General features: G+C 40.9%; 1 pseudogene; it reads right to left on the reverse strand.

Moving 5' to 3' along the window:
* LOC103274850 overlaps nucleotides 1-1,225 on the reverse strand; it is a 41,611-nt pseudogene extending 40,386 nt beyond the window's left edge.
* Nucleotides 1,226-22,977: the final 21,752 nt, after the last annotated feature.

Genomic DNA, 22,977 nt, shown 5'->3' on the forward strand with positions numbered 1-22,977 from the left:
TAATGATATTTATGAGTCATGCATGAACAAGTGTATATTTTTGAAAATTATACATAGTATTTTATATATTTTTATTAACCAAATTTTTAAAAGAAATGTGCTTTTCTGATATTTTCCAAATATTTTGGATATTTTGTGAGCAGCCTATTAGATGAATCATCACCCAAACAATCCCTAAATTCAAGTGAAATTAATTTAGTCATCAGCTCTCAAAAACTGAGTACATTTCTCACTTCCCAGCTAGTTATTTTGGTGAAACATGTAGGACACCAAACATCACCCCCCACAACCGAACAAAGTACATATTCAGTAGGGTATTTGCCATGGTGCTTTCTCCATTGCTGCCAGCTCCCCAGTGGCCCTAAGTAGTTTCACACTTTGCAGCGAACACGAGATAAGAGTGCCTGCTTTCAATACTGCCAGACACAACAAAGAGAACTCAGCAGGCTGAGCATAGCAGCTCAAGTACAAGAGCAAATCTCATTTTCCTCCCAAAGTCATCCCACCATGGCCCCAGGATACCTGTGCTCTAAAGAAAGCTTTGGGGAGGTTACAAGGAGGGAGTCCAGGCAGATTTTGCAGAGGCTGCAATGCCAGAGAACGGTCCAGCAGAGCCCCCTGACTGAGCTTGAAACACAGAGCTTCTGCCCCTATAGAGCCTCCATCTGCAGACAAGCTTCAAAGGGTAGAGAAGCACTCCAGCACTTCAATCAGATGAAGTTTCACCTCGTACTAAAAACCAGCACAGACCAAAACCACTAAAACACTCTTTGCATTCAAGAATTCATTTCTATAGCACACATCGCCCACCCACCCCACCAAAAAACAGGCAGGGCGAAGAGAAAAAGGACACAGGGCTCTATTAGCCAAACTCTACAAGCAGCCCTCTGGGAAAATTAAAAAGGACAATTAGTCTCCCTGCTGGATAGTACTCTGAGAAATCCTGTTTGCTGATTAGTGAGAGGTTAACTTAGGGAAAACAGGGATGTGGTAAGTAGAAAGATCAAAATCTGAAAGTCAAATTGGCCTGGATTTAAATCCAGACTCTTTAACCTGCTCTTCCTGATTATTCTATATTTTTCAGAGACAGATGAGCAAAGGGGAGAGAAAAGAAAAACCCACAACCAGTCTCAGATGTTGATGCTGACTTCTGACTGCCTTCAGAGAACTCACCCTCCAACTGATAAAAGAGACAAGAGGCGAGCAATTCTGCAAAGGCGATCATCAAGCAAGCCCCAAACCAACCTAAGTGCAGACTGTCAGGAAAGGCTCCAGTGAGACCCCAAATGGAGGGACAGGAGAGAAAGGCACTGTGTGCAGTGTCCCAGTAACAGAGAACTAGCAGGCTCAGACACAGGTTTCGGGACTGTGGCGGCTGGCATGCAGAAGGTGAGTCACCCAAGGGCGGGGAAGCAGCCAGGGGTCAACATGGTCTGAGCCACGTCAGACTTCTTCCTAAGGGCCATAGGAAGCCACTGACAACATTAGACAGGGAAATGGCATGATCAGACCAGCTTTCACAAGGTTTACTTCTGCTGAAAACGAGAGAACTAGATCAGAGACCGTAAAACTGGGAGTAGGGAATTGGGTTGGAGCCACTTGAAATAAAACAGAAGAGATATGTATCCAAACAAGATGGTGGGGGGTGCAATTCACTTGAATTTAGGGATTGTTTAGGTGATGATTCATCTAATAGGCTGCTCGCAATATATCCAAAATATTTGAAAAATATCAGAAAAGCACATTTCTTTTAAAAAATTTGGCTACTAAAAATAAATAAAATATTATGTATAATTTTCAAAAATATACACCTGTTCACGCATGACTCACATAAATATCATTATGGTGATGCCAAATAGGTCTGACTTATATTTTTCTATCTCACAAATGGCAGCTGACAGAAATGAATGAAAACCTTCCATTTACAAAGACATTTTCAAAATGTAATAAAAATCACCCAGTACTAAACACATAACCTGTAAAAAACTGTTCAGATATAAAGAAAAAAAAGACACATGAATTGGTTTTTAAGAACAATTTGCTTCTTTATAAATTTCCCCTCAAACTCAGGTCTTGTGGCCTGTGAGCATTTTAACACAAACGACAAGTTCAGGATCCTGGTGAATTAAAATATGCCTGCTTTTAAGATTCTAAAATCAGTGCAGGATCTCATACAGATAATTAGCTTAAGTAGGATGGTCCTCTCACGACCTGTCGCTGGAAGGTGGGGTTTCTCACCAAGTTGAGGACTATCTTCAGGTGTGTTGAAGACTGCTGCTTGGGTTTGGGATATTTGAGTATGAGACCTCCAAGCAAAGGTGTCCAGTCAGCAGTGGGATATATTTGTCCAGAACTCAGAGGAGAATTTGGGGCTAGAGATGGCTACTGGGTGAATGTCCAGCATAAAGTTGGCAACTGATGGCATAGAAGTGGAGAGGGCCGCGGTGGGAGAACATGCAGAAGAAGGACCCTGAAGGACAGGCCTTCAAGGAATATCCACATTTAAGGGCAGGCAGCGGAAGAGGTGTCGCCAAAGGAGATGAGAAGGGTGCCGGGGCACCTAGAGGAACAGAGACCCCATCGGTGGGGGTCTCTATTATACTGCCATGTCACCAAACAAGGCCCGCCACAACTGAGACATGTGTGGTGTAAATCAGCTATCGATAAGTGCATGGTATTGCAGAAGACAAGGAAACAGGAGATCTCAAGAAGAGGAGCATTCTCAAGATAACCTGAAGTTGCATTTACCTGCGGAGGGTGTGTCTGCCCTGTGAGAGCAGGCCACTGTGAGAAATGCTGGGTAGTCCTTCCTAGGCGACACGATGTCATGGCCACCATGAGTCAATTCCACAGTAGACAGAGGTGAGCAACAGGCTTCCTACATGCTCACTACAGCCAAGTGGAAGCTGGTTTAGCCAAGATGAGACTTGAAATCATCTGAAAGCTGAAAGTCCATGACCCCCTCCCCATCCTTTGTATCACCTGTGGGTTCCCTACCCTGTCGTGAGTGCTGTTAACGCTCTGCCTTTCTTGACAATGGATTAGAATCCACTCGTGTTTCCATTTACCCCTGCCCAGCTCCTTCTCTGGGAGCCTGATTCCTGTCTCACACCCTTCACCTGTCCTTCTTACTTAGAATAAACTCTGTTTAGTAGTCATTTCTGGGTATTTGGTGGCTTTTCTATTCAGTCATATAATAAGGTCCTAGGGTCAAGGATCTTTTAATGGTTTTTCTGCATCCACGGTGCTTACAGCAATGCCTTAAAAACGTCAGACCTTCCACAAATACTTATCAACTGACCAACCACGCCATCTTCATTCATGCTGTGCCGTGTCCATCAACCACAGACAAAATAGGACATTTGTCACATTGGTTATGATGAAGTGCCTACTTTTCTCATTGGCAAGAGATACCAATATTAGAAATAAAAGCTATGTTTTCAACAGTGATACTTGGAGGCATCTGAGTGAATGGATGGGGAAATCTAATTATTTTTGTAAAGATGTGTTTCTAACACCATTCATTCTATTGTTCTTTGACAATCTCAGCCACAAAGCAGAAGTAGCATTTCCAGAGTATAAGATGCCTGAGAACACGTTCAAGGGCAAAGCGTTTTCCTCCTCAGACTCCTGAACCGCCACGTCCCATTAGCGGCGGAGTTGTCATGTCAGTATTACCAAGTGCTCCCAGGCGTGAATTCTAAGTCCTGGGAGAGTGAGGACAACTGGAAGACATTTTTATGGGGAACAGAGCCCCGTTTTCTGTATTCACATAATGAAAATGTTCTGTCTTTGAAAAGGGTGGGTAGTCAATAGTCTTCAGGCAAATATTCAAACATAGGTAAAATATAGGGCATCTCGTATGTGCAAACTGAACTCCATGGGCTTAAGTTTTTCAAAAAGTTTGCTTCACTAGGTTTAAATAGGACTGCTGACCATTTAAGACACCACAGGTGTCTGTGTTTTGGCTCAGTCTGTAATGAACGATGTCACTTTGATGAAATCGCTTCCATCCCTGAGTTGAAGCTTTGACTGTAAAATAAGGAGGGTTGTCTAAAATTATCTCGAAGCTCTTGAAATTCTAACGTTGATTCTTGGGCTTAAACATTACAGAAAGAAATGCAGGGTTTTTTTGACACTCTATGTGTATCTCAATGGCCGGTTTAAGTCTAATCTATTCAAATCAATGCCTTAATAGGTCATTTCTCCCACTAAAAGGAGCACCACTGGGCAGATTCAAGTCCTATCTTCTCTACAGCCCCGAGTAGAGTGAGCTACTGTCAGTACCTGTGGGTTCAGAATCCCTTTCTGAGTGGATTAACATGTTGGCTCTTCTGTCTCTTGCGCCTCTCACCTGCTTACATCTCATTTTAGCTCAGGGCTTGGTGAACTCCAGGGAAATGGAATTCGTTGGAAGATTCATGACATCTGCCCTCACCTACAACTCTTATGTCTCTTTGTAGTCAAGAAAACCACCTGGGACCAGCAGAAGGCAGGTGTGACTCGCAAAAACATAGAAAGTGAAAAAGACAGGTCTTCACACTTGCACAGAAGGCATTTTTATGAATCATTTTTCTTCGGTATTTACCTGGCCCATTCTTTAACTCAAAGTCTAGGTTATGAAATAACAGATTCAGCCGGGCTCAGTGGCTCAGCCTGTAATCCCGCGCCTTTGGGAGGCTGAGGTGAGTGGATTGCCTGAGCCCACGGGTTCGAGACCCGCCTGGGCAGGCAAGACCTCATCTCTACAATAAATCAAAAATCAGCCGGGCGTGGTAGCACATGCCTGTAATTCCAGCTACTCGGAAGGCTGAGGCGGAAGGATTGCCGGAGCCCAGCAGGTCGAGGCTGCGGTGTCTAGCAGCGGCCACTGCACTCCAGTCTGGATGACAGAGTGAGACTCCAACTCAAAAAAAAAAAAAAATAGATTCATAGGCTTTAAACAGTACTAAAACAGCACAAGATTTAACCTAAAATAAACAAAACATGAAGTAATTTACAAAGCTGATGAATCTAGTGTGACTTCTTTCAACATTCTCATTACATTGTCATCAAAATAAATTAGGATTTGGGGGGAAAAAGTTGAAAAGTGGTATTTCATGTCATGTCACCCTTTTATAATATTCCACTTAAAATAAGTTACAGCATAGTACTAGATTTTTAGACCCATGCAATGCCTTATAGTTCTGTTAAGTATTTCAACACTTTTCCTCTAGTGTGAGCAAGACTGTCACCTTCACAAGTGACAGAACAACCAAGATTCTCAGCTAGCTTCCCTCCACGTGCAAGACTGTTAAGCCCATCTTGACTGAGAGTCCAACTAGTCTACTCCGAAGACAGAACCAATATAGTATCAACTGGAAGAAATGTTTTCCAGCAAGTTTTTGCCAAAGCAAATAATAAGAAGACCATGAGCCTGAGGTTGTCTCTGTACCCAAAGCTCTGAGTAAGCAAGCTGAAACTTAAGTTGGAGGTGTGGCAGAGAGTTTTGGAGATCAATCACAAGCTAGACAGGTTTTGCTTGAGAAAACCAAATAGCCAAAGACTGCTATCCTGGAAATGCAAGATAGCGACCAATTCACAACTTTAACCCAAATCCTGTCTTTAGGAAGTTATTGGTTTACAACCCCTGTTTGTTAACAACCCCTGCTTGTTATGCATATCCTGGAGACAGACCATTTGTTCTTTGAAAATCTGCTTCTGCCGAGTACAACCTTGTAAATTCCAAAGAAAATGTATAGTCACTCAACACGACCCCCTCCCTTACCTAAACTAAGGTATAAGACTCCTCTCCTCTCTCCCGGGGGGCTCAGCCTGGGAGCATTAGCCCGCTGAGTCATGCTGGCACTAATAAAACTGCTACTTCCTAAAATAGCTTCGGTGTCACGGCCTCTCTGTCTTCCCGCAACAGAGGCATTTCTTGTAACTGCCTTAAGCAAACAAACAAACCACCTAGCCTCAGTCAACCACAAACAGCCAACCACCTGATTTGTCATGTAACTAGGGATACACCATCACATCAAGCCTAAATAAGACAAAAACCTAGCAATAGTCTATCAGTTAATTTCTTTACTCTGCTTCCATGTTCAGCCTGAAAAAGCTCACTGCTCATGCTGCTAGAACAGAGCTCTCTGAACCTCTTCTGGTTGTGTGTGCTCCCCGACTCATGAATTGTTCTTTGTTCAAATAAACTCTGCTGAATTTATTTTCACCAAAGCTTTATTTTATCAGAGTAAAGAAAAAATAAGTGGCTGGGTTCAGTGGCTCAGCCTGTAATCCCACGTTTTGGGAGGCTGAGGTGAGTAGATTGCCTGAGCCCACGGGTTCGAGACCTGCCTGGGCAACTTGGCGAGACCTCATCTCTACAATAAGTCAAAAATTAGCCAGGCATGGTAGCACGCACCTGTAGTTCCAGCTACTCGGAAGGCTGAGGCGGAAGGATCGCCAGAGCCTAGCAGCTCGATGCTGTGGTGGCCAGGAGCAGGTGACAGAGTAAGACTCCAACTGAAAAAAAGAAAAAATAAGTGAAGAGTAAAATTGTGTTCTCTTAATTTTCACACATTTATTTTATTGCTTGACATATTGAGTCCAGTCATGTACCACTATACCACATGATGACATTTTAGTCAACAATGAACCGCACATACAAGAGTGGTCCCATAAGATAGATCACCATGGAGCTGAAAAAATCCTGTACCTAGTGATGTCGTAGCCATCTTGATGTCACAGTGCAACACATTACTCACATGTTTGTGGCACCAAAACTGTCAGTCATATAAACATATAGCATATACAGGGCAACCCCCTTGGGTCCCCTCCCACTGTGGAAGCTTTTCTGCCATCTCAATAAATCCTGCTTTCAAAAAAAAAGTCTAGCACACACAATTATGTACATTACATAATAACCGGCTATGTTACCGGTTTATATATTAACTGTATTATGTGTTTTATCACTGTTTTGGAGCATAATCCTTCTACTTATAATGAAAAAGTTAACTGTAAAACAGCCTCAGGCAGATCTTTCAGAAGGAATTAAGAAGAAAGCTACATAAAGTAGGACAAACACATGGACTTTGCAGCAACTTGGATGGATTTAGAGTCGATCCTACTCGGTGATCTATCACAGAAACAAAGAACAGAGTACCACATGTTCTCACTCATAAGCGGACCTCGAACAATTATCAGAATACTATAAGAAAGGGATTGGGAGTCATGGGAAACTGCCGGGGGAGGGAGGTGGGATTGGCAGTTGAGGGGAACTGCCAGGGGAGGGAGGGGCACACCTCATCAACAAGGGTACCTGCATAATGAACATTTGTATACCTAACCCTGAATTGTACTCCACATCCTTAAAATAAAAAATAAAAATAAAAAGAAGAAGGTTGTGTTATCATAGGAGATGACAGTTCCATGCAGGTTGTTACTTCTGAAGACCTTCTAGTGGGACAAAATGTGATGGTGAAAGACAGTGACATTGATAACCCTGACCTTGTGAGGCCTAGGCTAATGTGTGTGTTTGTAGTTTTTAACAAAAAAGATTTAAAAGTTTTAAAATCATACCAAATTTAAAGATAAAAAGTTTATTAAACAAAGATATGAAGAAGGGAAATATTTCTGTACCATGCATTTGTATTTTAAGCTAAGTATTGCTACGAAAGAGTCTAAAAGTTAAAAAAATATTTAAAATTTTATAAAGTAAAATGTTACAGTAAGTTAAGGTTTATTATTATTATTATTATTATTATTTTGAGTTGGAGTCTCACTCCGTTGCCCAGGCTGGAGTGCAGTGGCACACTCACAGTCACCCTATCCTCGATCTGCTGGGCTCCAGCGATCCTTCTGCCTCAACCCTCCAAGTAACCAGAACTACAGGCGTGCACTACCACATCGAGCTAATTTTGGATTTATTGTAGAGATGAGGTCTCACCAAGTTGCCCGGGTGAGTCTCGAACCCACGGGCTCAGGCAATCCACTCACCTCGGCCTCCCAAAGTGCTGGGATTACAGGCTGAGCTACAGAGCCCGGTCAGATTAATTATTAAAGATAGAAAAAAATTATAAATGTAGTGTAGCCTGGAAATGTCAATCCAGAAGTTTATATGGAAACAAAAAAGAGCACAATTAGCCAAAGCAATCCTCAGCAAGAGAGGCAAATAGGAAGTATCACACTGCCAGACTTTAAACTTTACTATAAGGCTACGGTAACCAACACAGCCTGGTGGCGCTGGTACAAGAATAGACACATAGACCAAAAGAACAGGATGGAGATTATGAAAGCAAAAACTTGATCTCTCAACCAACTCAACTTTGACAAAATAATAACCACTGGGGAAAGGAGACCCTATTTAGCAAATGGTGCTGGGAAAACTGGCTGATCACATGTAGAAAAGTGAAACAGGACCCCCGACCTATCACCATACCCAAAATTCAACTCTAAATGAATCAAAGACCTAAATGCAAAACCTCAAACTATAAGAATCCTAGAAAAAAATGTAGGAAACACTCTTATGCACATCGGCGTAGGCAACCAATTCTTGCAAATCCCCAAACCAAATGCCATAAAAGATTAGACAAGTGGGACCTCATCAAACTGAAAAGCTTTTGCACAGCAAAAGAAACCATCAAGAGCATGTGGAGACAACCCACAGAATGGGAAAAAATATTTGCTAATTACATATCTGACAAAGGCCTAACATCTAGGATCTACAAGGAACTCAAAGAAACTGAAAGGGAAAAAAACCCAAACAGTCCTATCAAAAGGTGGGCAAAGGACATTAATAGACACTTCTCAAAAGAGGATATACAAACAGCCAACATATGCATGAAAAAATACTCAGCCTCACTAATCATCAGAGAAATGCAAATCAAAACCACAGTGAATTACCACCTAACTCCAATAAGCATGGACATCATCAATAAATCAAAACACAACAGATACCAGTGAGGGTGTGGAGAATAGAGAATGCTTCTATATTGTTGGTGGTAGTACAGGCTAGTTCAGCCTCTGTGGAAAGCAATGCAGCGATTCCTAAGAGAAATGAAAATTGACCTTCCATACAATCCAGCAATACCCCTCCTGGGAATATACCCAGAGGAACATAAATCGCTCTACCAAAAAGACACCCTCACACCCATGTTTATAGCTGCACTATTCGCAATAGTGAAAACATGGAACCAACCCCACTGCCCATCAAAAGTGAACTGGATAAAGAAAAGGTGGTACGTATACATGATGGAGTATTATGCAGTCACAAAGAAGAACAAAATCATGGAATTCACAGCAAATTGGATGGAATTGGAGACCGTCATACTTAGTGATCTATCACAGAAGCAAAGAGCTGAATACTGAATGTTCTCACTCATGAGTGGGACCTGAATATTAATCCCGTTAGCACAAGGGAGGGATCAGCAGTCACAGACATTGCCAAGGGAAGGAAGGGAGAGAGCACAAAGCATCACAAAGGGTTCTAAACCAGGGGAAATGAGGGCCTGTGGGAGGTCCAAAATTCACCTGCATGCATGCAGCCTGCTTGTGTAGCTCATCCTGATTTGCACCCCATATACCTATAATAATAAAAGAGAGAAAGAAATGTGTACAAATGGAGAGGATCCTAGGTGTTTGTGTTTATAAAATCCACAACAGTTGACAGTAATGTCCTATGCCATCACATTCACTCACCACTCACTCACTGACACCCAGAGCAATTTCAGTCCTGTAAGTTCTACTCATGGTAAGTACCCTATATAATTGCACCATTTTTTAATCTTTTATACCATATTTTTACTGTCCGTGTTTTATGTTCAAGTATGTTTAGACACACAAGTACTTACCATTGTGGTATAATTGCCCACAGTTTTCAGTATAGTAACACGCTGCCCAGGTTTGTAGCCTAGAAGCTGCAGGCTCTAGTGTCAAGCTTTGTGGAAGTACAATAGATGGTTCACACAAGGACGAAATCACCTAACGATGCATCACTCAGAAGATAGCCCCATTGTTAAGTGATGCGTAACTGTATCAAATATTAGAATATCAATACACACTAGTGTATGTACAATAATATGTGTGTATGTCATATAAATATATTAATATTGTTAATATGATTAAAACACTAAATGTCTCTGGCAGGTTATTAGCAACACATTCCAAAGAGTCACTCGTCAAAAATAAAATGCTTGTCCTACTTTTGAATCAGAGCAAGCTTTTCCTTAGGATAAATTTTCCTATGCAAACTGCCCGTAATGGTACATTTAAAGCAAAGCAAGCCTCTGTGATCATTGATCCTGTATTTCCATCTAAAGTTTGTATAGGTGATAGAAGTAATTTGATGAACACCACACAACTGGATAACAGATTGGATAACTGGATAACTGGAGAAACAGCACTAAATTCCAGGTAATACTTTGTGTTCCTTTTTGAATCCTTTAATCCTCATCTATTTCCTGAAAAGTCTATGTCTCACCTCAAGTAAATATAAACAAAACCTATTTCTAGATTTTAAACAAAGTTTATGTTTCATTTTTCCTAAATATATAGACTTGTAGAAAACCTGTGCACAAATGTTTATGAAAGGTTTATTCACAAGTGTCAAAACTTGGAAGGAACCAAGATATCCTCCAGCAGGTGAACAAACAGTGGTACATCAGACAATGGAATATTAAAGCAGAAATGAGCTCTCAAGCCATGAGAAGGCATGAAGGAGATGAAATGCATGTTACTAAGTAAAGAAGCCAATCTAAAAAGTTCACACACTGTGTGATTCCAACTATATGACATTCTGAAAAATGAAACACTATGGAGACAATCTGTATATCATTATTTTAAAGATGTGGGGTACGATTCAGGATTTGGTATACAAGTGGACATCATACCGGCAATTGTTTGGGCCTCCCTTTGACCCCACTTTGCCTGGTTTGAGATCAGGGTATGATGACAAATTTAAAAATCAGTGGTTGCCCAATAGGTAGAGTACTGAGGACTTTTAGGGCAATGAACTCTTCTGCATGACACTATAATCATGAACACGGGCCACCATACATTAGTCAAAGCCCATAGAATGTACAGCATCAGGAGTGAACCCTCATGGAAAGTAGAGATCTTGGGTGATCAGGATGTATCACGTGGGTTCACCACTTGTAACAAAAAGACCCCTCTGGTGCAGGATGTAGCTGATGCAGGAGGTTGGGGAAGGGAACTGGGGAAGGTGTGGGTTCCCTCTGTACTTTCCACTCAGTTTTGCTGTGACCTTAAAACTGCACTAAATCAGAAAAACTATTTTAAAATATCAACATAATCAAATAAACTTTTTGGAATTTTTATTGATTTTTCTTTCCTTCATTACACATTTCAGATTTCAAGCCAGTTTTTAATTATGATATATTGTGTGAATAAATTACTGCTCTATATTCGTAATCTGGGTTTCATCAAACCATAGGCCTTAGTTTAGAGTGAGAGGAGAAAATGTCTAAGTGGTCTATGAGTAGTTTAGCAACGATTTACCATGTACCATTGTTGTGTCTATATGCCATGGATGCAAAGATGATTAAGATAAAACCTCTTTTCCTAAAGGGCTAACCTTCTAGAGGAAGAAGATATGAAATGCATATAAATAAATATGAACATGGGATTCCAAGTATGTTTCGATACAGCAGATGTCGTGTGATTATTTTTAGACCAGTGTGTCTCTGAGTGAGTCTGAGTTCTTTTTGTTTTGTTCTGGTAACAGTGCCTGTCACCTAGTAGATGCTTAGTAATTATCTGCGGATGAACATGACTTCCTGTAATGGTCGCTTTACAATCAGATCTCAGACTACATGTTAAACCAAGGGGAAAGGGAAGAGTCTATAGTTGTCTTACTTGGGATTGTAGCACATATTCACATTCTGAAGAATTCAGAGAAGTCACCTTTTGTTTCCTCCCCACTTCCTCCATTCCAACCCCCAAAGTAAAGCGGTTTAAGACTATGATCTCTTGCCTATGCCCAAGTGGCTGATCTGGAATTGAAACATCTTGGTAAAATATAACTCAAGTGTGCCAGTTGAGTACGTTTTGTTTTGGGAAAATTAGAACAAAGTTAAAAGATTTGCACACCTTGTGTTTACCGTTAAGTAGATCTGAAGTGTGCAAGGAGAAACAAGCCGGAGGAAAGAACAAAGTAGGGTGGAATATCAAGAAAGGAAAAAGAAAAGAGGATTCAGTGAGGTTTGTTTAGCTCACAGTGAATTTTAGGCAACATCCCTAAAAAGGGGTATTTCATTTTATGTTAATAAACACCTTGAATACCTGTGTTGTGGTCAACACCAGACATCCTTGACTACAAGTGTATCTTTTAAGCTGGGCAATGTCATATCAGCAAAGGTCAGCTAATTCCTGTCATTACATGGAACTTCACTTTTAGTATGTGATGAGCTTTAAAAGATCAACAAAATAACGTCTACGTTTCTTACTTTGGAAATTATTGTAGAACTTGAAGCCCCAAATTATTTTATTTTCAAAGGAGAGTTTGTTAGAGAAGAGCAGAGATACATAAACAAGCTCAGCTTCATCAGTGAGGGATAATAAAAATCTCTCCCAGACATCCAATCTCTAAGAACTTACGCTGCCTCCAGATCACCCCTACAAGAAACTCCTAAGAAAGTATTAAACAGAAGAAAAGGGGAAAAGAACAACAATGTTCTTCACAAGAGTACAGGAAAAAGATTGAAAATACACATGAATCAACCCAAAAAACCAAAAGAAAGACAAACATAAACAATGAGTTCAGACAAACTAGTTTCTGTCCTTCCAATACCCTAAATTCCTTTTGTATGGCCTAGACAAATTGGTCTATCTAAGTCTTACTTGCCCTTGCAAAATGATGAAAAGATTTTGATTATGATAGTTGGGATCTGAACAAAGGAGTCTGGAGGAGAGGTGAATAATTTTTAACCCTTTAGGAATTTACAGCTTGTCAGCATCAACACATAATATTTGTATGATAATCATAACATCTTAACATAAGAGAGATAAGAGACATAGACAATAAAAATAGGCATTTTGCCTGGCAATTTCAGACAAGTATTTCTCTAAATACAAAGAAATACAACGTATTTCTCTAAATACAAAAACCATCTGGTATTTTCTAGACTGACACCTAATAAATCAAGCAGAGACAGTATTTTCTACTCTGCTCTTTAAAACCTCCAAGGAAAATTAAAAGACAGTGTTAAGTCAGGCATGCAATCACTGAGAATCAACATGATACTACACGGCAAAATTAGAACTGCAGAGATCTGAGCATTTGAAAGGTAAATACAGTGAATCCCCTAGAATCCTCATGCTTAAAGCATTATGTTAAGATAAACATAATGAATAAATAACAAACAAAATGGGAGTAGGAGGATTGGGGAGCTGTTGGTCAAAGGATACAACAATCCTCCACAGTTAAACAGGAGGGATAAATTTAGGAGATCTATTGTACAACTGATGACTAGAGTTAATTACGATATATTATGTTCTTGGAAGTTGCTGAGAAAAGACATTTTACGTGTTCTCACCACAAAAAAGGTAAGTATGTAAGATAATGTATATGCTAATTAGCCTAAATTAGCCATTCCACAATGTACACAGATATCAAAACACCACGTTGAGCCGGGCTCAGTGGCTCAGCCTGTAATCCCAGCACTTTGGGAGGCCGAGGCGAGTGGATTGCCTGAGCCCACGGGTTCGAGACCCACCTGGGCAACTTGGCGAGACCTCATCTCTACAATAAAATCAAAAATTAGCTGGGCATGGTAGCGTGTGCCTGTAGTTTCAGCTACTTGGAAGCCTGAGGCGGAAGGATCGCCGGAGCCCAGCAGGTCGAGGCTGCGGTGGCTGGGAGCGGCCACTGCACTCCATTCTGGATGACAGAGTGAGACTCCAACTCAAAAAAAAAAAAAAAAAACCACCACGTTGTGCACCATAAATATACACAATTTTTGTCAATTTAAAAAAAATAAAAACTTTAAAAATCACAATAAAGTCTTCCACTTAAAGAGATAAGAGTTGTGTAAGTGTCTCTGGAAAGGTTTGGGGAGCGGGATCCTCTCATAAAATGATGTCTTTCCCCCACATGCCTACCACCACACCCTAAACCTAATAAATCCCCAAGCTGAATTGTTAATAATGCTTCTAATGGAGACCTATATCTTTGAGATAGTCACACTTCTTTAACCAAGTTAGACATTTAAAAGATAACAAAATTGACATTCTTCCTGTGATTTTATGTCTAAGTAAACTAAGAAGAGGGGTTCCAAAAAATATGTATCATTTCCAAGAAACAGAGTTCTGAGAAAAGCAATATATATTTATATAACATTTTATATACATTTGTATAGAGTGAATATACACTTATGCCCGTTGATGTTTATCATAGCTCTGCGAAGCTGTTCTCTGAAGAATGCAAGCCCTTTAAATTATCAGGGCCAGAGAGACATTTAAAATATGACAGAAATCGTATCTCACTCCCCCCTTGAGCTAAATAATTACCTCTTGAAGCCCATTGCTGTGAGCTCTAGAGTGACAGACACTAGCCACAAAATGTCATACACTCCACATACTGTTCAACAATGTATAGCCAATCACTGAACAATATTATTTTTGTAAGCCAATAAAAATTTCTATCAAACAACTCTGTATCAGACCATTCCTTGTTCCCATTTGCCTTTAAATACCTGCTTTGGGTCCAAAAGCTAAAATACCTAGTAATATATTTGATCAAGGAGATGAAAGATCTCTACAAGGAGAACGACAAAACTCTGATGAAAGAAATTGCCAGACACAAGCAAATGGAGAAACATCCCATGCTTATGAATTGGAAGAATCAACATTATTAAAATGGCCATATTATCCAAAGTAATCTACAGATTCAACACAATCCCTATCAAACTACCAACATCATTTTTCACAGAATCAGAAAAAACAATCAAACTTCATAAGGAACCAAAAAAGACCCAGAATAGCCAAAGTAATCCTAAAGCAAAATAACAAAGCTGGAGGCATCACATTACTTGACAAGGCTGTAGTAACCAAAGCAGCAAGGTACTGGTACAAGAGGAGACACATAGACCAATGGAAAAGAATAGAGAATCCAGCAGTAAATACAAATACCTACAACCAATGGATCTTTGGCAAAACAGACAGAAACATATACTGGGGAAAGGTTACCTTATTTAATAAAGGGTGCTGGGAAAACAGAAGACCTACCGGCAAAAAAATAAAAACTTGATCCCTATCTCTCATCATATGCAAAATTAACTCAAGATAGATTAAAGACTTAAGTGTCACACCTGAAGCCATAAAAAATCCAAGAAGAAAACCTAGGAAAAACTCTTCTGGACAACATCAGCCTAGGCAGATTCTCAGCCTAGGCAAAGATTTGTGGCTAAAACCCCAAAAGCAAGTGCAACAAAAGCAAAAATAAACAAGTGAAATTTAATTAAACGTAAAAAGCTTTGAAAGGACAGACCGAGAGTGGGGAGGTTGAGATGGAAGTATCCCTGGAGCCCAGCAGGTCGAGGCTGCAGTGGCCGGGAGCAGCCACTGCACTCCAGCCTGGATGTCAGAGTGAGTCTCAAAAAAAAAAAAAAAAGAAAAGAAAAGAAAAAGTTAAATGCCAGGCATAAACTCAATATATCAAAATAACATTAAATAAAAATTCATTGGACAATCCATTAAAAAAAGATAAACACAAATAGAACAAAGTTAAAAGAACGGGAAAAGATATGTTATGCCAAAAGCAACTACAAGAAAGCTACACTGATATCAGACAAAATAGGCTTTAAAGAAAAGATGTTTGAAGAGATAAAGGGGGACAATTTACAATGGTAAAAGGGTTAGTTAATCTATCAGAAAAATATCACAATTATAAACATGTGCACCAATAACAGAGTAAGCACATGTATTTTCAACTTGTTCTTAAACCCTGACACAATGATGAGAAACTAGAAGCTATGCTTTTGGAGAAATGCACACTTTAGGTAAAATGAACTTTGCTGACTTTGTCTTTTCAGAAACAGACTTCTTCGTGCCAGGTATTCGAGATATCTCATAGCAGCAATCAAGCTTGCCTAGAGCAAAGGGAATTTACAAGGCCTAAGACATCCTGCATTGGGCAAGGTTGTAAAAGTCATGAAACTTGTAACCACAAAAGTTATGACCACTCAGAAGGAGAGCAGGTGGGGATGCGCTCTTCCAATAAATTAGGCCCTATCTACAGGGAAGCCAAGGATCCCTGAAGCGACCCACTGGGAATGCCTAGGAGATAAGGGGAGGTGCACTCTCCATTAGCTCTAAGGAATGTCATTCGAGAAGGTGCAGGAGAATTAGAATCCTTGTCATGCCCTTCTCTGGGACTGTGATAATGTGGGCGGACATTAGTGGGTCTCTGTGTCACAGGCGCTCCAAGATACCCACAGGTGGTCGATAAGGAAGTCAGGCAGTCATGTCTACCTGACTGCAACATCTCCAAGGAAAAGGATTTAAGCCAGGGCTTTGGGGGGCTATGAGGACACACTCACCTAGAGTGTAGGCCCATTCCCTGTCTGTGGGGGATGACCTTTTCTTAAATAAATCTTTTCTTCTCTCACCTCTGTGTGTTGCAATTCTCTGCATCTACTCGGATCTCTGGGCTGCCGGCTCCTCTCCATCTCACCCTCACCCTATGCGGACCCTTACAGGCTTCTGCACAGCAAAATAAATAATCAACAAAGCAAACAGGCAACCTACAGAATGGGAGAAGATATTTTCAAACTCTACCTCTGACAAAGGACTAACATCCAGAACCTACCAAGAATTCAAACAAATCAACAAGCAAAAAGCAAGTAAATTTTTAAAAGCGGGCAGGTGATATGAACAGACATCTCTCAAAAGAAGACATACAAATGGCCAACAAACATATGAAAAAAAGTTCACATCACTAAATCATCAGAGAAATGCAAATGAAAGCCACAGTGAGACGCCACCTTACACCAGTAAGAATGGCCATTATCCAAAAAACCAGCAAATGCTGACACAGATATGATGAAAAAGAAATGCTTATACACTTTTGGGAGTGTAAATTAGTACAACCTGTATAGAAATCGGTATGGAGATTTATCAAAGAACTAAACGTAGATCTGCTATTTGATCCAGCAATCGCACTACTGGATAGATATCTACCCAAAGGAACAGAGGTCACTATATAAAAAAGACGCCCGCACTTGCATGCTCATCACAGCGCAGTTCACTATCGCAAAGATGTAGAATAATCCTAAATGCCCATCAACCCATCAGTGGATGATGAAAACGTGGTGTATACACTGTTGAATACAATCCCGCCCACAAAAAGAATGAAATAATGGCCGGGCTCGGTGGCTCAGCCTGTAACCCCACGCCTTTGGGAGGCTGAGGTGAGTGGATTGCCTGAGACCGCGGGTTCGAGACCCGCCTGGGCAGCGAGACCTCATCTCTACAATAAATCAAAAAATCAGCCGGGCGTGGTAGTGTGTGCCTGTAGTTCCAGCTACTCGGAAGGCTGAGGCGGAAGGATCGCCGGAGCCCAGCGGGTCGAGGCTGCGGTGGCGGGAGCGGCCACTGCCCTCCAGTCTGGGCGACAGAGTGAGACTCCAACTCAAAAAAAACAAAAACAAAAACAGAATGAAATAATGTATTTTGTAGCGATTTGAATGGAATTGGGGAAAATCATCCTAGGTGAACTAACACAGGAAGAGAAAAGCAAACACTGCATGTTCTCACTTAAAAGTGAGAGCTAAACCAAGGATTTGCAAAGGCATAGAGAATGGTATAATGGACATTGGAGACTCAGAAAAGGGAAGGAGAGGAGGTGGAGGAATGAAAAAGTCACCTGTTGGGTACAATGTGTACAGGTGGTGGATACACTTACAGCCCAGACTTCTTTGCCACTGTATGATGCAAACAAGAAAACAAAAACTGTCTGCATCCTCTAAAGCTATTGAAATAAAAGTAAGTAAATAAAAAATAAAAACCTGCTTGAAATAAAGGTCAAACCACACACTCTTGAGGCAACTTGGAAGTATATCCCAGACAGACGTTCTCACTTTGGCTCAAGCAAACTCTTTCAAATTATTATTTTTTGCCTGTTTCTTCCTTTAGGTAGACCAGCCTTTTGAGTTACCTAAGGGCAATTGTAAAGAACAAATGCTATCATTATTCTCTTCATCCACCATTGTGTTCAACAAATATTCATCACTTAAATCTTAATTATAATTAAAACTTTGGGGAAACAAGAAAGTCTTAAAACAAAACTAATCAAAGGAACAATTCAAAATCTTTTAAGTGTTAACTACATAGAAAGTTTTAGGGCACCCACTGACATTTTTAATACTTACAATGATTTCTTTCTCTATAAGGGTAATTGTTCTTTAGATACCCCAAAAAAATCCTAAAAATTAATTGGCAGATAATATCAAGAATTTCAAACTAATTTTCAAGTGTACTCTCTGGGTTGTTTTTCTGCTCTCAGAAACTTGGCAGCTCAGCATCCATTAACATCTGCAGCCGCCCCTCTCACCAAGACTGCAGTCAGAAATTTCCAACTGCCTACAAGGCATTTTCATTTCTGCTGCCAAAACCTTCATCTCCTCATCACATAGCCCTCAGAAACAATAAAAAAATAAGATTCTGCTTTTCTATTCATGGAACCGCCATGTGTCCTCTCGTCTGAACCCATAAGATCATTTCAGCTGTAACAACAACATCTGATTTTATTCCACTTTATTTTGTTCTTTTGTGATTTCACATGGGACAAAACATGTGTGCCTCCCTTTAAAAAGCACTGCATGAGATTATGTCTCTCATGCGGGCAATGGCCAAGTTCAACTCGTTCAGTCTCAGAGGTCCATCATTTAAACACAGTCTTGGTACTCAGCAGGTGTTAATGGGCATTTCCTCAACAGACAAGGGAATGAGCAAAGTGCCTGAAACCCAGCCAGCACTGAGCTCTCTCCTTTCTTACCCTGACAAGAGCATCCCGCTCAACCAGGCAGGCAGACCCGATCGCGTGTTCACTCCTCTCACCTGCATCCAACTCACCACATCCAACTCACAGCAAGGAAAATCTGCCTCTGAGACGTTTCTCTATCCTGCATCTTCCTACAGCTCACCCTGTTGATGCCTGAAGGACATTCGGGTTCAGCACTCTTACCTTTCTGCCCAGCTCTCTGTCAGACATCCTCCCCAATCCCTTCCGCCCTAACCCTGTAACTGACCCCATCAATCCTTATTGCTTCTGCTGGCGTGCTTTCCAGATGTCGATGTGATTAAGACACCCTCGCTTAACGCCTGTCCCCAGTGTCTTGTGAAACCCCCCATAACTGGCATCGTGTTTACTGCTCTGGCTTACCTGACCCCCTCTCCCACCAGTTCTCCATTCCACTTTTCCCCCTCTGTCTCCTGGGTCTGTCTCCGAGTCACACAGATGACTGGAACCACACTCAAGAGATCTTGATGTTGGCTGTGGAATCTGCCTTGACTATGGAGCAGACACACCAGAATCAGTTACGCCCGCGGCCCAGGGGATTCCACAGGGCCTTCTAACAGGCCTCGCCACATTCTTTTACCTTACCCACACTACAGACATCGTGAGCTTTAAAAAACATGTCTTACCGACCTTCTTCCTAAAATTTAATCGAGGTATTCCCACTGCCTTTAGAATTTTTTTCCAGCAGAAATTTAATGTGATGTGATGAGACCTCGCCCCTCCCAGCCAGACCAACTCACCAGGCTCAGCTCCCCTTAACTCTTCAGCCAAAGCAGCAGATGCCTTCCATTCTTGGAATGTGCTGTGCTGCTGTCAGCATGTCACGGTTACACATCCCATTCCCTCTTCCAAGAGCACGTTGGTTGCCTCTCTCTCACATAGTTAATTCCTCTTTACTCTTCAAATTTGAAATGTGTCCTCAAATTTCCTTCCCCCCGCCCCAGACCCTCCCATAACACAATTCTGTGCCTCCTTGAAACGTTGTACTGGGGAGACTTTAGCAAAATTAGGAAAAATGTGCGTGTGCGCGTGCGTGTGTGGGTGTGTGTGTGTAGTCACTGTATATATTTATTTGGTTAAAGACTTTTGCCTGGATAAGGAGGCCCACAGGGCGGGAACAGAAACTATCTTGCCTACCCTTGCATGTCCAGCAGTCAGCACTGTGCGAGCCTTCAGCAGGAATACTACAAACAGTTTTATGCTCACAAATTTGACAACACAACCGGGCTCAGTGGCTCAGTCTGTAATCCCACACCTTTGGGAGGCTGAGGTGAGTGGATGGCCTGAGCCCGCGAGTTCGAGACCCGCCTGGGCCGCGAGACCTCATCTCTACAATAAATCAAAAAATCAGCCGGACGTGGTAGCGCATGCCTGTAATTCCGGCTACTCGGAAGGCTGAGGCCGAAGGATCGCCAGAGTCCAGCAGGTCGAGGCTGCGGTGGCCGGGAGCGGCCACTGCACTCCAGTCTGGGCGACCAAGTGAGACTCCGACTCAAAAAAAAAAAAAATTTGACAGCACAAATGAAATATACGATTTTCTTTAAAAATCACCACCTACCAGCAGCAGACAGTAGACACTCTCACTGTTGCCCTGCCTGTTGTGCCCTTCTCAATGTCTCTTTCCTTTAATAAATCTACCTTTCTTAATTCAAATAAATAAATTCTGAAATATAAGTGAAAAAATGGGTGGTCATTTCGTTCCAGGAAAATGTTTAACATCATCAATTTGCAAAAGGGGAAAGGAAACTCACAAAGCGCTCTCCTCACTCATTTGAAATTAGGGTTTGGTTGCCATCTCCTTAGAAACTACACGAAAAAAGTGCTTTTCAAAGTCTACTACCTGGAAGTCCCCATGAGAACCAAACTAGAAGGGAGGAGGCAATTTCCATTTTTGATCATTTTTACTTTTGTCTTTGTTTGGGAATGTTTTTCTGGGTCCGTTGCGAGTATCTAGAATAATTCTTGGGGGGCAGTCTTTATTTTTCCAAAGTGTTTTTAAAAAAAAGAAAACAAGAGAAATGTCTGACTTTGAAGGGAAATGGCATTTGATGATCTGATACTACTCGTTAACTTAAAAATGGATATTTGTGACACACACAAAAATTATTGCGAAACACACATATTTGTTATTTTGTCTTCTAGCGCACAGAGGAAATTCCAAATGCCTATAAGATGACTTTAACATAAAACTGGCCCTAGACAATTGTTATCTAATAGAATGGAACTTAAAGGATCTTTCATCAGTGATTCGGTGCTGTACCCAAGCATAAACTTCTAGACTTCAAAAAACTTCAAACACCACTCAAAGCAAAGTAATATCAAAGAAAACAACCAAAAAGGAGTAGTCAGTCCAACAAACAAACAGTAACAAAAACTCTGATTGTGTTGGTCCAGCTCCTCTACCTTGCATCTATTTAAACTCCTGTGCATCTCTCTAACAAAGTATGAAAATACAAAATTACCTTCAAATTTATATTCTTGTAAAAAAAAAAAAAGCTAGATAATCCAAATAGAAATGAACTAAAGCAGCAGATTTATTTTCCATCAGACCACTTGCTCTAAACCAGAAGGCAAATTGCTGCCCGGCTCCCAGAGTCATAAATCAATATTCACTCTTCCTGACATGCAGTAATGACCCTGGGCAGAGAGCAGACAGGGTGTCCCATGTTAGATACTAACTTCAAGTAAAAATATTCTGAGCAATCACTCATAAAGCAAACATCATTATGTCCTACAAGCACCTTAAATTCTCATATGAGACTTAAATCTGCAACACTCTATCTAGTGCAGATTCTGAAACCTCAATGTTGTAGTAATTTATTAGTAAGGACAGATCAAGCAGAAAAAATAAAATTGAGATGTTATCAATGCATATTGTCTCCTTTAAGGCACCAGATGAAGGGCAGAAACTTTAAATAATGATGGAGGGAATGAGAACCAGAGCATGGCATTTCAAAGATTCATAGGCATTCAAATCTTCAGGGGATCTGGTTAAAATGCACACTCTGAGACTATGTCAAAAACCTCCTTGCACTGATAAAAAGACTTTGGCAAAGTCTCGGGGTATAAAATAAATGTGCAAAAAGACAGTTGCATCCTATACACCAACAAACCCCAATAAACACACAAAAACTCAAATAAAAAGCACAATCCCATTCACAATAGCCCCACACAAAATGAAATACCTTGGAATCTTCCTAACCAGAGAAGTCAAGGACCTTTACAACAAAAACTACAAAACGCTGCTCAAAGAAATCAAAGATGGCACAAACAAATGGAAAACTATTCCATGCTCATGAACTGGAAGAATCAACATTGTGAAGATGTCCATCCTACCCAAGGCAAGCTACAGATTTAACATAAAAACCATTAAATTACCTGCAGCCTTCTTCTCAGACCTAGAAATGACAACACAGAAATTCATATGGAAAGACGAATGACCTCGAAGAGCCAAAACAATCCTCAGCAAAAAATACAAAGCAGGAGGCATCACACTCCCCCACTTTAAACTTTATTAGAAGCCTGCAATAATCCAAACAGCCTGGTATTAGTACAAGAACAGGCATATAGACGAGTGGAAGAAGAGAGATTCCGGTAGAAAGACCTCAATTTCTCAATCAACTTATCTCCAACAAAGCCTTTACCATCAACCACTGGGGAGAGGAGAACCTATTCAGTAAATAGTGCTGGGAAAACTGGCTGACCACATGCAGAAAATTGAAATAGGACCCCTACCTATCCCCATACACGAAAATCAACTCTAAATGGATCAAAGAACTGAACGTAAAACCTCAAACTATAAGAACCTCAGAAAATGCAGGAGGTACTCTTCTGGAATTGGAGCGGGCAACCAATAACTGATCAAAATCCAAGTGCCCATGCCATGAGATAAGATAGACAAGTGGAACTGAAAAGCTTCTGCAAGCTAAAAAGAGTGGGGAAACAGCCCACAGAATTGGAAA

The sequence above is a fragment of the Carlito syrichta genome, unplaced genomic scaffold (assembly GCF_000164805.1).
Source record: "Carlito syrichta isolate Samal-C Ts95f unplaced genomic scaffold, Tarsius_syrichta-2.0.1 Scaffold315057, whole genome shotgun sequence".
Classification (NCBI taxonomy): domain Eukaryota; kingdom Metazoa; phylum Chordata; class Mammalia; order Primates; family Tarsiidae; genus Carlito; species Carlito syrichta.